This window comes from Equus przewalskii, unplaced genomic scaffold (assembly GCF_037783145.1).
Source record: "Equus przewalskii isolate Varuska unplaced genomic scaffold, EquPr2 ChrUn-13, whole genome shotgun sequence".
Lineage (NCBI taxonomy): Eukaryota > Metazoa > Chordata > Mammalia > Perissodactyla > Equidae > Equus > Equus przewalskii.
In genome coordinates, this window is record NW_027228750.1 from 10,611,485 (window position 1) to 10,618,738 (window position 7,254).

Genomic DNA, 7,254 nt, shown 5'->3' on the forward strand with positions numbered 1-7,254 from the left:
AGTCCACGCGTTAAGGGGTTTCTCGCTTTGAGGCTTAGACTTCATGCCCTGCAGAGCCCCTCCTACTCAAAGCTTGTTTTTCAAGCCCTTCGAGATGACTTTCCCTCACCGAGAACTTTTTAGCTTACTAAGCAGATTGTTGAATAAAAATATGCAGACAAAGATAATTTAAGAGTCTAAAAGTTTTTTGCCTTGGGAGACTACATGCATATGCAATAGCCTCTAAATACAGCATTCTATGAAAATTGACACTTTTCATAGCAATAACGTAAATAGAACTGAGTGATACGATAGTCAAAATTATCTTTAAATGTTCCAAAGAGATGGAACAAACTGCTTGGTTCATATAGACAGAGAGGATTTTCTAAAACGTAGGTTAAATTATTCTTTTTTAAAAATAGGCAATATAAGTACCTATTAAATAATTCAAACATACCAAGTAAATCCGCCTCCTACCTCTGTCCTCTAATTCCCAAGGGACCCCTCCCCAAGGCAACCATTGTTAACAGCTTCTAATGTTCCTCCAGAAAGAGATACACCTAAACAAGTATGCATGTGTGCAACGTGCTATGTACACTGTTCTAAAGACTATATTTTGAAAATTTCTTTGTATCATTGCTTAATTATATTATATGTAATATAATTATATGTATTATAATATAGTGTCTTATATTATAAAGTATACAGTATACTATAGCCAGCCCTGGTGGTCTAGTGGTTAAGATTTAGTGCTCTCACGGCTGCCACCTGGAGTCCGTTCCAGTCAGGGAACCACACCACCCATCTTTTGGTTGTCATACTGTGGTGGCTGCATATGGCTGTGATGCTGAAAGCTTTGCCACCAGTATTTCAAATACCAGCAGGGTTACCCACGGTGGACAGGTTTCAGTAGAGCTTCCAGACTAAGACAGACTAGGAAGAAGGACCTGACCACTCACTTCTGGCCATGGAAACCCTATGACTACTAGTGGAGCGTGTCTGATACAGCACCGGAAGGTGTGGGGATGGTGCAAAAAGAGCGGGCAGGTTCCCCTCTGCTGTCCACAGGGTCCCTAGGAGTTGGAATTGAATTGACGGCTCTAACAAAAAAATACAGTATACTATAGTATACACTACTCTCTGCATAACAGTCCCTTTGTTGATGTTCCATGATTCATTTAACCTTGGACTGGTCTAATTTTGACATCGCCATCATCCTCCCCTTTTCCTCTTAGAATGTAAAACTCCACAAGAGCAGGGACTCTCTCTTCTTTGAACCCATAATCCACAGCGCTTAGAATAGTAGCTGGAATATGGCAGGTGTTCAATAAATGTTTGTTGAATGAGTGAATAAATTGCAGGAAAAATATTTGTTTAAACTTACTATTTAAAAGCCTTTTATTTACAAGTAAAAAAATTTAAATTTGTTCTCATCACAGCAGCAATATATCCTCCTTATAAAATTTTTGAAAAATCGAGAAAATAGAGAAGTTAAGAATCATAGTCTGGCTGCTCAGAGACCACCACTGTTAACATATTGGTATCTTTCAACCTTTCCTGTGTATACATTTTAATGTAGTTGTGATTTTATTTTTCCCATAACTTTTTATCTTGCTTTCTTTCTAATAGCATTCTAATATATGCATTTTCTATATTATTAAGAAATTCATAAGCTTATTTTTAAATGGTTACTCTATAAGAGAGATAAAATTTTAATTATTAACATAGGCTTCTCTTTTGTCTTTCTGCGTACTTCATCTTTTCAGCTTGGCCAAGATATCATCCTGTTTGGCATGGGAATCATGTCCAGAGTAAGACTGAGGTGCTGTTTAGTTTCTGACAAGCAAATAGAATTACACTGCAGAAGAGAAGACTTGCTATTCCTTGGGCCGATGCCCTCTCTTGCACATTGCAACCAAGCCAGGATGACCCAGACTGTGGAGTTCTCCCGTACTGTGGAGAAGATGCTCTTCCTGTCCTCAACAGCAAAGCAGGAGGCTTGCTGCTCAGTATATGCAGGGGTATATTTATGACAAGAGGAATCAAAATAAAAGCTCACTCTTTTCCTGTCTCGGAGGAAGGTGGGACAGAGAGGAGAGGGGAAGGGAGAGAAATGAAAAGATTAAATGTAGGTCCCACATTGCTGCATGTTTTATAACTAGAGGGAGCAAAGAACCTCCAGGAATGTTCCACCCTTATTCCTGCCACTTATGTTTGGGATCTTGGGGGGAGACTTCTGTGCATAGTAAGGCAGCTCTGGATGATTAAGAAGAGGAGCTGTGTGGTCAAACTGGAGGGGAGAAGGGTCTAGTTGGCACTTTCTGGAACACCTCTCCATTCCCAGATGGACATTCTCAGTGTCCATACTGAGTTGAAAGCCAGTGAGCCTGTAATGCTTTGTTGTGGTAGAACAAAGTAACCCAGCAGCGAAGCCTGGGGGTGGACTGTAGGCCAGGGTCTATGACAACTTCTTATGGTGTTCAGCCATCAGAAGCTGAGGTAGGGCCTATTCAGCCACAGAGAACACAGAAGCTTGGCCAAGCCAAGGTGGGATTGACCTAAACGAGCATCAATCTGCATCAATAAATGTCAGCAAGATGCAGAGCAGTCTTGGGTCAGCTTCAGAGACCAGAGGAGGAAGCCAAGGCCATGCTTAAGGGTACCTCCTCATTACTGCTATCAAAAGGATGTGTAGGATGCTGCCATATACCCAGATGCCATCTTAATGAGAAATGCAAGGGAAGCAGAACTATGTGAGAGATGTAACTCTTTTTCCAAGGAGACTGGATACTACCTAAATTATCAATGCAGATTAAGCTTTAAATCAGATTGGACAGTGAGTTAGTCTTTCCCCCACTAATCACTGCAGTAAGACTAGAGGAGTTAGAGGTTAAATAAAGCAATTATAGCTTTTTGGACATACAAATTACAATGTGAGTTAAATTTTGTTATCCCTACTGACTACACTACTTGAGTGAGTAACTAAATCATAATGAATTCACCCATTCCCCTCTGGTTGGAAATTTCAGTTTTGCCAGTTTTGCATTATTAAAAATGTTATATGAACTTCTTAGTGCCTTTAAACTTGTGGCACATAGGAGGCACTAAATAAATAGTTTGTCAATAAACTTTGAAATGACATTTTCACTGGGGCTGTAGAATAGCCTATGCAGCAGATCTAAGCTTCCGTATAACAAGGCAACACTTGCTTCTTGTGGTAGAAGATGAGCCCCTAACAACATGGACTAGTAAGAGCCAGAGAAACAAAAGACGTAACTGACCTTTTCTGCATTAGAAATGAACAGAATTTTTGGAGTGGGATTGAAAGAAAATAGAGAAGAGAGTGAGGTAATGTGGTGGAAGATTGGAGTCCAAGTTTGAGAAGTGGCCAAGAGAATTCTAGAAATAGAGACATCAGTCATGAAATTTTAACTTGCATGTCTGTCCTGTATGTCCTGCCGTTGTCCTGATCTTTGATAAAGTCTTCTATTCTCACAAATTCCTCTGGGATGGTTTTATTTATTTTGTAGGTTTGTTGATTGGGGGTGCTGAGAAGTAAGGAAAGGCGTTAAATTCAATATCTGGGTCAATATGATGAGGAATTGAGGTCACATAATTCACATGGTGAAATGATCTATGATGATCCTTAAAATGAGCATGTCAGTGTGAGTGGGAGCTCAGAGCTGGAAGTGACTACAAGAGGTTCAATCCCTTGCCCCCCGGGGAACTCAGAAATGTTACAGAGGCCATGGAAACTTCCCAACTAGTGAAATGGGGAACTGAATCAATCTTGTCTAGTTTTTAGGGTCTGGGGAACACCAACTGACAAGTGGGATTGGTGTATATCTTTGCTGTTACCATCCAGTGGAAAGTGGGGCTTCCCCCACTTGTTTTAGAGATCTCAGTGTCCTCTGCAACAGAACACATCCATCATCGGCCTATTAGAGGGTCAAAACAATGGTAGAGTGGAGAAAGCACATGGGAGAGACTACATAGAGGGATATGGTTACAGTATCTTATGTTATTTATTTTAGGGAGTGTAAGTTAATAAGCCAATTGGCTCTTCTAAGACTGCTATTTTCTTCTTATTTTTACATCTATCCTAAGCTCTTTTAATCCATTCTTTTTTTTTAAGTCAATAACTTTTATTGTCATTCATGTATTTCATAGAAAAGGAAATGTAGCAATTGAGTCAGCATTGTATGAAAAAAATGCAGATTTGTACAGCTTGCTCTCTTTACGTGGGGAGCAGACTCACCCAGACATCAGGCGCAGCAGCTGCACTTGTCCGATACCCTTTGCAAACACAGCCCTGGGCACACTTGGCACAGCCCACGGGGCAGCAGGAGCTGCAGCTCTTCTTGCAGGAGGTGCATCTGCACTATTTGCATTTGCAGGAGCGGGCACACATGCAGGATTCACTGGTGGTGCAGGAGCAGTTGGGATCCATGGAAATGAAGTGGTGGCTGAGTCCAGAGATAGCTACACGAGGGATGGCTGGGACTTGGAGGAGGTGTGGTCTCTGTGAACCCATTCTTGTTAGGGAAGAGGCATAAATTTTATAAGGGTCTTGGGTCCAGGTTGAAATTGATCTTATAGCTATTCAAGCCTCAGTCAATTTCTTAGACTCTAACTCAGTCTAGAAACTTCCCCTAACGAGTTATTCTCTTTCTTAGCTCTCATCCCTTCCTGGAGAGAATAGCCCAGGTATTCTCTATCGGTGCATTTGAGCCCTTTCTAGAGACCTCACTTTGGCCACTTAACACCTTGGTTTTTTGGTGGCCTGATGAATTGCCTGTCGGCCCCCCACCCTTCTATTTTCTCACCTTTCTGTTTCCTCTTTTTGCTTCATTTCCTCTCAGTTTTGCTTAGGCTGTTTGCTCACCATCCCCATTGCAGGAGGTCAAGCCTGCCTGGCCCATATCTGTGTTGATTGTCAGCACAGTAAAGGCCGTGTTTGATCTTACAACTTTCTTCAGAGTAAAAATGACTTCCCATGTAGCATACAAGTGTTTGTGGAGACAGAATTTCCTCGAAGCATCTTAAAAGTTGAAAAGCAGAGAAGTCATCCCATCACATAATTCATGGAGTCTGAACTGGGCCGTCAAAATAGGCTGAAAATATTGCCAAAAAGAGAGGAGATTACAGATCAGCACAAAAAAAGCAGTAAACTTAATTTAAAGAATAACTACATTTTCTAAACTGCTGACATCCCTTAAACAGAATTTCCAGAGCCAGAGTCAATTTCAAATTCCTCTGCTCTTGCCTTAAGCATCAAGTGTATTTGGCAGAACAGGCTGGGAGTTAAAGACCTGGCCCAGCACTGCCAGCTGCCTTATATCTGCCAAAAAGCCTGGGGTTGAAAGTAGCCTGATAACCGGACCGCAGGCAATCTGAAGCCTGGCATTACTGTATTACAGGAGGCTCTTGGGAGAACGATGATAAACCTGATTGGCAAGCTGCCCCTGCCTTCCTAGAGGTGGAGAATGAGAATAGAAAGTATGTAGAAGGGAGGTGGGAAAGGAAACCACAAGCATAAGCCCTTCTTTTTGCTTTCACATTCAGAAATCAGAAGCTAGAGGATATTTGAAGGGTGGGAGCATGGAGATAGATAGAAAAAAAACCCCATGATGACTCTGTAGAGAAAAAGTCCACAGGAAGTTTTCCTGGGTTGAGGCACCTTTGCTGGGTTAAGTTCAAAGCAGTGTTTTTTGACTGATGAACTTCTTTTTTCCTCTCCTCGTTTCTCTTATCACAGCACCTCATGTGTAGTGGATGGACTGAAATCTTTAAACTTTAATGTACTTTAATGTTTGAATATTCTAATGTTGGAATATTCAGTAATGAGAAGATCAAACTGCATATGGATAGGACTCGATATGTTAACAATATCTTTCACGATGTACAGTAATTCACATCATCACAACGACGAGTGAGGTATACAAGGCAGGTTCCATCCCATTCTACAGATGAGGAAACTCGAGCCCCAGGGACTCATTTGCTCAAGGTTAAACAACTACAAGAAACGGAATCGAAAACCATGTTTTCTGATTTGGAAGCACTTGCTTTTTTCTGTTTTTAAATCTCCATTCACACAGGCTTTCAGCCCCATCTAACAAGGGTTTAATCATATAGACTCTTCCCTTCACCTTAATTGTATTTGTCTTCGTGTAGAATATATAAGTGTTTGGATTTTCTTTCTGTGACTGTGATATTGGCATCAAGCAGTTTTTCAACAAACATGTTGAACATCTGATGGGGTCAGGCACTGGGCTCAGTTCTGGGACTACAAAGACCAAGAGGATGCAGCCTTTGCTCTTGAATTGTTCATTGTTTATCCCAAGGAATATGGATAGGGGTCAGCTTGTAAAGCTCTTTGTAGATAAAGCTAAGGATTTTACATTCATCATGTAGGCAATAGGGGGCCACCAGATGATATTAAGCAGGTAATGTGACATATAGAGGAAGATTCAACCAAATGGGTACTTTGATATTACCCTTTTGGGACTCAATATAACTTGTTTGCAAAGAAATTTTCATACGTCTAGAGCAGTGGTTCTCAAACATTAGCATCTACCAGAATTCCCTGGGGGGCTTGTTAAAACACAGATTGCTGGATCCAACCTCCCGAATTTCTGACTCAGTAGGGCTGGGGAGGGTATGGAGAATTTGCATATCTAACAAGTTCCCAGGTTACACTGATGCTGCTAGTTCAGAATCACATCTTGAGAACTGCCCGGGGAAGACTTCCTTGCCTGGAAAGCACCTAGAGGAACAGCTCTAGTTTATTAATCAAGCAAAACTGAAATGAGGTATTTATTCAAGCATTTGAGATCCAATAAAGATTTTTTTTAAAAAAAATCTGAACCAAGGGTTGCAATTATCATCAAATAATATGAAAGACAGAAGTGTGTATGAGGCACTCTATACAAAGGAAGTTAACTGGATGGGGCTCCTGGCTCTCGGGAATTCATGATGTCGCCTTGGCTGGGACAGATAATGGAGCATTCTTTGGTTTACCTCTAGTGGGCCTTCCACTGTTTTAATTCCAGAAAAGTCTTAGAAAACAGAACTGAGATAGAAGTTGTCATAAATTCTGAGATTCTCCCCAAAATTATTATGTCACATTGGTGAAATTTTGCAGTGGAGGGAGGAAGTATGCGGCAATGATGGACCAGCTTATCATGTGACAAAATTGTCTATGACTAGGAACCATCTGACAATTAATCGGGTGGAAATAGGAAAAACCAGGAGCTGAGTAATACCAGAACACCA

The 7,254-nt window shown here is 41.1% G+C and overlaps 1 pseudogene; it reads right to left on the reverse strand.

Moving 5' to 3' along the window:
- Positions 1-4,019: 4,019 nt before the first annotated feature.
- LOC139081583 (metallothionein-2 pseudogene) lies at positions 4,020-4,641 on the reverse strand (annotated as a pseudogene).
- Between the last annotated feature and the right edge of the window lie 2,613 nt (positions 4,642-7,254).